Here is a 10,726-nt window from a genome sequence, read left to right on the forward strand (position 1 = left end):
GCTAAAATTCTATCTCCCATCCGTGCCAAAGCAGAGAAAGCCATCATCCTGCATTACATGGATGATGTGCTGGTGTGTGCTCCCAATAATCAGTATCTCGAGCAGACACTTAACATGGTGATTGAGGCCCTAGAGGCCAAGGGCTTTGAATTACAGCCTGAAAAAATGCAGAGAACAAGCCCTTGGAAATACCTCGGACTCAAAATCACAGAAACCTCTATCACCCCAACACCTGTCACCATTAATAATAACCCAAAAACACTAGAGGAAGTGCAACAGATCTGTGGGACACTGAAGTATTTAAGGTCCTGGTTAGGACTCACCACAGAGGATGTAGCTCCTATTGCAAACCTAGTAAAAGGGGAAGGCGGTCCAGCATCCCCTAGATCCCTGACAGAAAAGGCAAGGCAGTCTCTCAAAAAGATACAAGAGCTCATTTCCACCAGACAAGCACACAGGTATCAGCCCTCCCTACCCTTTAAGCTTGTCATTCTAGGGAAGGTACCACGCTTTCATGGCCTCATATTTCAGTGGGACAAAGAGCAGAAGGAACCCCTCATCATAATTGAATGGATATTCCTTCCACTCCAACCTCCTAAAACCATCACACAGCCACAAGAACTAATGGCAAAAATTATCATGAAGGGTAGAGCAAGGCTCTGCACCCTGGCAGGATGTGACTTTGCATGCATCTACTTACCTGTAACAACTGACGCATTAGATCACCTACTCCAAAATAATATAAATTTACAATTTGCATTAGATAGTTACTCAGGCCAAATCTCAAATCATTACCCAAAACATGACATGTTTAATCTGCCATTCTCTTTCATCCCTCGAGAGATTCAAAGTAGAAAACCCCTCGATGCGATTATCGTTTTTACTGATGCCTCAGGAAAAAGTAAAAAGTCCGTGGTCACATGGAAAAATCCAAAGATGCAAAAGTGGGAATCTGACATCGAGGTAATCCAGGGATCACCACAAGTAGCTGAATTAGCAGCTGTTGTTAGAGCATTTGAGAAGTTCAAAGAACCCTTTAATTTGGTCACAGACTCAGCATATGTAGCTGGAGTAACTGTTAGAGCTGAGCATGCTCTCCTAAAAGAAATCTCAAACAAGAAAATTTATGATTTACTCTCAAAATTAATTTATCTGGTTTCCCACAGAGAGCATCCCTATTTTGTCATGCATGTGAGGTCACATACAAACCTGCCAGGATTTATTGTGGAGGGTAATCATAGAGCTGATGCCCTGGCTATGCCAGCAGACATAGTTCTATCAGCCGACTTACCAAAGCTCCCCCAAGTTTTTGAACAAGCAAAATTGAGCCATGCCATGTACCATCAAAATATTCCTGCTCTTATCCGCATGTTCCATCTGTCGCGGACACAGGCAAAAGCAATAGTGGCAACATGTCCCAACTGCCAGAAGCTACAGCTTCCATCATTGGGCATGGGGGTCAATCCCAGAGGCATTAACAGCGGTGAAGTGTGGCAAATGGACGTCACACATTTCCCTGAATTTGGGAGATTAAAATACGTTCATGTTTCTATTGATACCTTCTCTGGTGCTATGTATGCCTCTGCACATGCAGGTGAAAAGGCTAAGGATGTTGAAAAACATCTTGTCCAAGCTTTTGCTGTGCTCGGTATACCTGAGGAGATAAAAACTGATAATGGACCTGCCTACACCTCTCAGGAGTTTAAAAACTTCCATCAGCAGTGGGGATTTTGACATGTTACAGGTATTCCTCATTCCCCAACTGGACAAGGCATTGTTGAACGTGCCCATCAAACCTTCAAGCGAATGCTGCTACAACAATCAGGGACCACCAAACTCAACTCACCTGTCCTCAGACTCAGCAAAGCACTGTTTACCATAAACTTCCTGAATGGCACCTTTGAGGATCCAAACTCTCCCATCTATCGTCATTTCCAGAACACCGGGAGACAGAAACTGAAGGAAAATCCAGAAGTCCTGATCCGGGACCCAGAGACTCAAAAAATCCAAGGACCATACAAACTTGTAACTTGGGGACGTGGGTATGCCAGTGTATCTACCCCTCAAGGACTGAGATGGATCCCAGGGAAGTGGGTAAAACCTTATGTCACTTCCTCAAAAGTTAAGGAGGTTAAAACTGCCTCCTGGAAGAGACGCCTTAAAAAGAGTCCTGATTTTGCACCTTCATGTAAACCCCCTACTGCAGATCTTTATGTTAATCCCTTAAGTTAAGTTGCACTGTTTTGCACTCAGGTTTTTGCACTGTATTTTGTAAATCTTCATCCTGATACTCCATACCATAGATGTCCTGACTAAACCCCTGAGTTTTGACTGGGGAACTAGTTTAAAGGCATCCTAGGTACTGTCGAGTTGTAGGGACGATAGATTACAATTATATTTTGCACTGTTGTTTTGTTACTGTTCTATGCACTTTAAAGTTACTAAGAGTTACAACCCAGCTTTAAAGAAAAAAAAATAGGGAATTGTTGCTGCCTGTTCCGAGCTTCCCCTCCCCCCTCCCAAAGACATGTGCTCCGAGCTCCTTTGTTCCAAGCGCGGGCAAAGCCAAATGTAACTCAGACTCTTTAGCAGTGTGTGACTGGCCGGTCACCCCGGGTCCGCCCCCAGTCCTCCCCTTTCCCCTTCTCCTAATAAAGATGGTCGAGGGGAGGCAAACGCTCTCTCACTCAGCTCAGCGACTTTCCTGTGAACATCTCTGGTTGTCTGTCTCATTTGAAAGCTTCTAACTGCAGGGAATTGAGCGGGCAGGGAGCTATATTTCTCCCTCTTTGCTTCTGCTGATGGTATTTGCTCTGCAGCTGATTCAGGTACCGATTCTAGAGCTACTAAATTGCTAGATCGCCCTTGCTACCTCTCAAGGCTGCTCGAGGCTTTCTAAGGCATTGAAATACAAGCGCTAGCCGGTATAAAGCTGAAAAGATACCTTCCACAGGGCCCGTTGCTTTGGGAAGCAGGTACAGGACAGGTGTACAGGACAGGTCATTCCTTTCCGCTTCAGCGCAGTCCTTCCCGCCTGGGCAGCGAGAACGGCGCAGTCCATTGTGACCTGCATCAATTTCCAGACACTCCACCTCAGCCAGGCCAGGCCTCCTGTGTTCAGTCTCATTCCCTGGCGATGATCGTGAGGCAGATGAGGGATCTTTGGACCGTCTCTTACAGACCCCCCGAGGGATTTGGGGCGAGCTCCCCCTCCCCGCTCACCTGCGGGATGCTCCCGCGGCCACGGCATACAGAGCGGGCTCCGACCTCGCACTTCCTGTGCTGCTTTTCCTCTTCCTGCTCCTCCTCTGCCTCTCTCACTCCTCGTCCTCCCGCTCCTCCTCCCCCGCCTCCTCCTCCATCGCTTCTCCCACTCCTCCTCCTTCCTAATCCCGCCTCCTTCTGCTCCTCTCTCCGGGCCCTTCTCCCACTCCTTCCTCATCATTTGGGGATTTTTGGGGGGAACGGCGTTGTCCCAATCTACTCTTTTTTGAGGGTTGTTCCCCTTTCCCACGATTTTTGGGGTTTGCAGTGGCCAAACTCCTCTTTTCCCATGATTTTAGGGCTCTGGATTTTCCTCAACTGCCCGGTTCCCAGGATTTTGGAGGGTGCTGGGAGTGCCCAGACCCCCCGATCCAAGGATTTTTAGAGACTGAGGGTACTCAAACTCCTCTTTTTCCACTTTTTTGGGGCTCTGGGAGTGCTCAACTCCCCTTTTCCTGGAATTTTGGGGGTCTGGGAGTGTCAAAACCCCCCTGTCTTGGAGTGACTTTATGATGTGTATCCCATATCGCTGCCCTATGCCCAGAAATTAATTCTTGTGCCCTTCTATGCCTCTAAACTGAGCCTGAGAGGGGGAAGGAAAAACTGAGCAAAACTTTTCCAAAGCAGTTTGCAGCTTGTTCAAGGTCACACAGAGATAGTGACTATTTTTCCAGCTGCAGCAGGGGAGTGAGGAAGCACCCCGCTTGCTGCTTCCCGGTCAGCTTTTGGCCAGTTTCAGCTTCTTTTTCTCCGAAGGGAGACTGAGAGTTGAACTTTTGTTTCCCTCCCCTGGAATTTTGGATTTTCTATCTTTTCTACTGGACTGCTCCAATATCAGAGCACATCAGGAGGACTTTCCACCGAGCACAGAGGGCCTGGCCCTGGGCCAAGCCCCAGCTCTGAGGAAACCACAGGGAGGACTCGAACACTTTCCCAGGTTTTTCCTCCACAGCGAGATTTTATTATTTAGCATTATTTTCCTTTTCCCGTGTGTTTGTTATATAAATAGTTTTTATCTCCTTCACTTTCCTTTGAGGAAAATTTACTTTTTCCTGAACCTGGTGGAGGAGGGGTGGTTGTGCCTTCTCTCAGAGGATATATTCCTAAATTTGGCCAAACTGTCAGAAATTTAGTGGCGCCCAACTGTGTGGCGCAAAGGAAAGTGAAAAACCTGTGCTAATTACATTTTGGTTTGAATTTATTTATTCTGTGTTGGGGTAAAATAGTCACCATGTTGGTTGAGTTCATGATGTCTCTCTGGCTCGATGTACTCATGTCTTTCTGGTCCTTAGGCTTCATTGAGGTACTGGTGTTTTTTTGGTCCCTAGGGTTGTTTGCCTATCCACAACTTGCTTCAATCTTGTCCCTGATATGTAAATTTTACAGAGAAGGGAGACGAATTCGGATTTCTATTTTGCTGTGCTCGGTGATAATGATTTATAAGAAGTTGATAGAGGTACAAGCAGCTGTTCAAAGCGTGTATGATAAGTGGTTTCTCCGTCCTAACCCCAGTCCTAGCTTCGGTAGCCTGTTTTGGGAATTTATTAGTAATTGCACCCAGATTGTTAGAGGAGGAGGAGACGGGGTTTCCTTTCCCTTTAAATTTGATAGGTTATCTTTTGAGAATGTTCAGTTTCCCCTGGATGTTAAAGAGACCACCCTCCTGGTATTTCTGGTATTTTATCTGGTAAGCTTCCTCTATGTGGTTCGCAGCTTGTCTAGAATGAGAGCTCAGATTTCCAGGGTGACTGCTGAGACACCTGACCCAGAGGTGGAAAATCCTGAGTGGTGTGGGGAATAGGAGGATATAGGCCAAACCCTGAAGAAATTCTCTGACCCGATAGTTTGGGATTTCCCATCTGAACAAATTCAGAAACCAGCTGAGGTGGGGAAATATCTGAAAGAGAAATACAATGAAAATTCTGAGAAAAGGTTTTTGCAATATTTTGGGCTTTGGCATATGCCTGTGGTACACTGCAGCAGGTAGAGGGGCAGGAAGATAAATCAGTAAAGCCTGTAGAAACCCCAGTCACTCAGACTGCAGCCACACCAGACAGCAAGCCCAAACCAGATGGAGAGTCTAAGCCATTAACAGTGGCTCCTGTCACAAGGAAAAAACACACAACCAAAACTGATTGCCCAGTGAAAGATGAGGATAATGCAAGGGAAGGAACCTCAAAACCACCACCTGACTCAGGCACAGAAACCATTACTGAGTCCATGTCCATAAAGGACCTTCACAGCCTAAGAGAGGACTACACCTGAAGGTCTGATGAAGCCATAATAAGTTGGATGGTCCGTATTTGGGATGCGGCAGGTGATGATGGGATGCTGGACGGTGCTGAAGCGAGGCATTTGGGATCCCTGTCACGTGATCCAGCTATCCACCAAGCGATGATAAGGGGGGCTGACTCTGCCAGTCTCTGGAGACGGGTTTTGAATAGCACAAGGGATAGACATCTGTGCGGAGATGATCTCTACATGCAGCAAACCCAGTGGAAGACCACAGAACAAGGGACGCAGTGCCTGGGAGAACTAGGGGTGGTAGAGATTGTCTTCACAGATGACCCAGGATTGGGGAGCCCAGACTGGGCCAGAGTTAATCCATTCATGTGGTGAAAACTCATACGGCTGAGGCCACAAGAATATGCTTCTGCTTTAGCAATAATGAAACCGGACTACGGTGCGAATGAGACCATGCAGGATATGGCAGTGAAGCTCTGAGTATATGCAGATTCTGTCCATGGCCCAACACATGCAAGAATCACAGCTGTGGAAACACGTGCAGAAAATGGAGGATAAGATGGAGAAGAGTCTCCAGGAGATTAAGAAGGAGATCAAAGAGGGCCTTCTCCAGATCTTGACAGTACAGATCAGAGATTCTGATACCAAACGCAGACGTTCCCTGTTGAGGAAGATGAAACAGGAAAGCCTTATAAATATGATTGCCTGACAAAAGATTTTGGGAATATGAAAACTACAGGTGACATCGAAATGAAAGCCACCTTTGAATTACCAAGTCTTAGTTACTGAACAACTGGAAAACAATGGTATGGCCGACTGAAGGGAATCCCCTCTTGATTGAACAATACCCTCTGCTTGCAGGCAGGTCCAAGGGTCAGAGCAGACCCTACTAGCTCAGCAGAAGGGGTCCAAAGAGTAGTTTTTAGAAGTTAAGATGTAACACTCTATGGTAATATAAGAACTCTTATAGGCTGTATGTAAATGCTATAGGATTTGTATCTTGTATTAGATTGGTTAGTGACAATTAGAATATTCAGTACAGAAGATGATTTATTGTATTGTAACCAGGACTTCAGACTCTCCTACTACTTCTTCACTCTCATTCCTCTCTCTCTCTCTCTCTCTTTACTTACCCGCTTACTCTCTTGCTCTCCTGGGCCTGCTCAGAGCTGAGTCTGGCAGCTCTAAGCAGTGCCCCTATACCCACGCCCTTTGCAATAAACCGCATGTTCCAAGATCTGACTTCAGAGATCTCTCGTCTCCGTCCGTCCCAACCGTCCAACCCACACCCAAGCTCCCGCAGTTCCCCAGAGAGAAAGTACCTCCCATGAAGAGAGCTGTGGGATTTCCTGTGTGATAGTGGGGAAAACATGAGGAAGTGGGGTGGACAGTCTACTTCTGCTCTGGCAGCACAAATGTGTGAATTGAAGGAGCACAAGTCTCAGAAAGGAAGTTCCACCAAAAAGGAAGTAGCTCCAGTTGCCTGTAGCCAAACTGCCGGAAATGATGGAAAAGACGATGGCATGTCCGATTCCCATGAAGGAACCTCTAAGATGCAGGCCCAGGGAAAGAAGGATAGCCAGGCATAGAGGGGCCCTGCCTCTAGCCAGATAGAGGCCAGGGATAACCGTGTTTTTTGGACTGTGTGGATTCGTTGGCCTGGTACATCAGAACCACAAAAATATGATGCCTTGGTTGACACTGGTGGGCAGTGTACAATAATCCCATCGCAGCTTGTGGGGGTAGAATCTGTTTCTATTGCTGGTGTAACAGGTGGATCACAAGATTTGACCTTGGTGGAAGCTGAGGTGAGCCTGACTAGAAATGAGTGGAAGAGACATCTTATTGTGACTGGCCCAGAGGCCCCGTGCATTTTGGGCATACACTTCCTCCGAAGTGGGTATTTCAGAGACACAAAGGGACTCAAGTGGGTTTTTGGAATAGCTGCTGTGGAGACAGAGGGCATTAAGCAATTGAAAACCCTGCCTGGACTATCTGAGAACCAATCTGCAGCCGGCCTTCTGAAGGGGGAAGAACAACGAGTACCAATTGCTACCTCAACAGTGCATCGCTGACAGTACCAGACAACTCGAGATGCTGTGATTCCCATCCACAAGATGATCCGTGAGCTGGAGAGCCAAGGGGTGGTCAGTAAGACCCACTCACCCTTCAACAGCCCCATCTGGCCTGTGCACAAGTCTGACGGGGAATGGAGATTGACTGTGGACTATCGTGCCTTGAATGAAGTGACTCCACCATTGAGCACTGCTGTGCCAGACATGTTGGAGCTCCAGTACGAGCTGGAGTCCAAAGCAGCGAAGTGGTACGCCACTATTGACATTGCCAATGCATTTTTCTCCATTCCTCTGGCAGCAGAGTGCAGGCCTCAGTTTGCCTTCACCTGGAGGGGCGTGCAGTACACCTGGAACCGACTGCCCCAGGGGTGGAAGCACAGTCCCACCATCTGCCATGGACTGATCCAGGCTGCACTGGAAAAGGGTGAGGCCCCAGAACATCTGCAGTACATTGATGACATCATTGTGTGGGGGAACACCGCAACCGAAGTGTTTGAGAAAGGAGAGAGAATAATTCAAATTCTCCTGCAAGCTGGTTTCGCCATCAAGAAGAGCAAAGTCAAGGGACCTGCCCGAGAGATCCAGTTCCTGGGAGTAAAGTGGCAAGATGGACGACGTCAGATTCCCACTGAGGTCATCAATAAGATCACAGCAATGTCTCCACCAACCAACAAGAAGGAAACACAAGCTTTCCTAGGTGCCATAGGTTTCTGGAGAATGCACATTCCCGAGTACAGCCAGATCGTGAGCCCTCTCTACCTGGTTACCCGCAAGAAGAACGATTTCCACTGGGGCCTGAACAGCAGCAAGCCTTTGCCCAGATCAAACAGGAAATCGCTCATGTGGTAGCCCTTGGCCCAGTCAGGACAGGACCAGAGGTGAAGAACGTGCTCTACTCTGCAGCTGGGAACAATGGTCTGTCCTGGAGCCTCTGGCAGAAGGTGCCTGGTGAGACTCGGGGCCGACCACTGGGATTCTGGAGCCGAAGCTACAGAGGGTCTGAAGCCAACTACACTCCCACAGAGAAAGAAATCCTGGCAGCCTATGAAGGAGTCCAAGCTGCCTCAGAAGTAATCGGCACAGAGGCACAACTCCTCCTGGCACCCCGACTATCGGTGCTGGGGTGGATGTTCAAAGGAAAGGTTCCCTCCACACATCATGCCACCGACGCTACTTGGAGCAAATGTATCACTCTCATCACACAGCGCACCCGAATTGGAAACCCAAGCTGCCCTGGGATCTTGGAAATAATTACGAACTGGCCGGAAGGTGAGACTTTTGGGTTATCTTCTGAAGAAGAAGAGGAGCAGGTGACGTGTGCCGAAGAAGCCCCACCATATAACGAGCTACCAGAGAGTGAAAGACAATACGCCCTCTTCACTGATGGTTCCTGCCGAATTGTAGGCACTAGCCAGAAATGGAAAGCTGCTGTATGGAGCCCCACACGACAGGTTGCACAGGCTACTGAAGGTGAAGGTGGATCGAGCCAATTTGCTGAGCTCAAAGCTGTTCAATTAGCTCTGGACACAGCTGAAAGAGAGAAGTGGCCAAAGCTCTACCTCTGCACTGATTCATGGATGGTAGCCAATGCTCTGTGGGGTTGGCTGGAAAGGTGGAATAAGGCAAACTGGCAGCGCAGAGGAAAACCAATCTGGGCTGCTGAGGAGTGGAGAGGCATTGCCACTCGGGTAGAGAAGCTATCTGTGAAGGTCCGTCATGTAGATGCTCACATTCCCAAGAGCCGGGCTAATAAAGAACATCGTAACAACAAACAGGTAGATCAGGCTGTAAAAATAGAGGTGTCCCAGATAGACTTGGATTGGCAACATAAAGAAGAGTTGTTCCTAGCTCGACGGGCCCATGATGCCTCAGGTCATCAGGGCAGAGATGCCACCTATAAGTGGGCACGACACCGAGGGGTGGATCTAACCATGGACAGTATCTCCCAGGTGATCCATGATTGTGAGACATGCGCTGCGATCAAGCAGGCCAAGCGGGTGAAGCCTCTGTGGTATGGTGGGCAATGGTCCAAATACAAGTATGGGGAGGCCTGGCAGATTGATTACATCACACTGCCTCAAACCCGCCAAGGCAAGCGCTATGTGCTCACAATGGTAGAAGCCACCACTGGATGGCTGGAGACCTACCCTGTGCCTCACGCTACTGCCCGGAACACCATCCTGGGCCTGGAAAAGCAAGTCCTTTGGAGGCATGGCACCCCTGAGAGAATCGAGTCTGACAATGGGACTCATTTCAAGAACAGCCTTATAAACACCTGGGCTAGAGAACATGGCATTGAGTGGGTGTCCCACATCCCTTACCATGCACCAGTAGCTGGGAAGGTTGAGCGGTGTAATGGACTGCTTAAAACCACCTTGAAGGCACTGGGCGGGGGGACTTTCAAAAACTGGGAGGTGCATTTAGCAAGAGCCACCTGGTTAGTTAACACCCGAGGCTCCACCAGCCGAGCAGGCCCTGCCCAATGCGAACCCCTACAAACAACAGACGGGGATAAGGTTCCAGTGGTGCACATGAGAGGTATGCTTGGAAAAACTGTTTGGGTAAAGTCTGCCTTGAGCAAAGACAAACCCATCTGTGGAGTTGTTTTTGCTCAGGGACCAGGTTGCACCTGGTGGGTGATGCAAAGGGATGGAGAGATCCGATGCATACCTCAAGGGGACCTTGTTTTAGGGTGACCTACCCATGGCTCTGTACTTGTATCAGTATCAGCATGTATATATGTATGTAATTTGGGTGATGCACGTATTTATATGGTTAAAAAGGTTAAGTTTCATGTAACATGTTAGTATGGGAAAAAATTCGGGGTGGATAATGTTGGAGTTTCAGTTTAGTCCTAGTTTTTTTCCTGTTAAAGGAATTTTTTCCCATATGCATGTTGCTAGGGGACAAATGGCTGTAGTTAAGAAAGACAAAAGAGCTGCCCATTGGGGATGGGGTGGGCCTGGCTACTCCTTTGTTTCACCTGGGTGTGGGGTCAGTTCGCTCTTGGCATTCGGAGAGAGAAGCTGCAGAGAAAGGAGCTGCTGGTTCTTTTCTTCGGCCGTTTTTCTTTTCTGCTGGAAACAACGCCGGGATCCCAAAGCCGCTTTCCCTGCCCTGCTGGAGGCTGGGCTGTGGCCGCC

The sequence above is a fragment of the Corvus hawaiiensis genome, chromosome 1 (assembly GCF_020740725.1).
Source record: "Corvus hawaiiensis isolate bCorHaw1 chromosome 1, bCorHaw1.pri.cur, whole genome shotgun sequence".
NCBI lineage: Eukaryota > Metazoa > Chordata > Aves > Passeriformes > Corvidae > Corvus > Corvus hawaiiensis.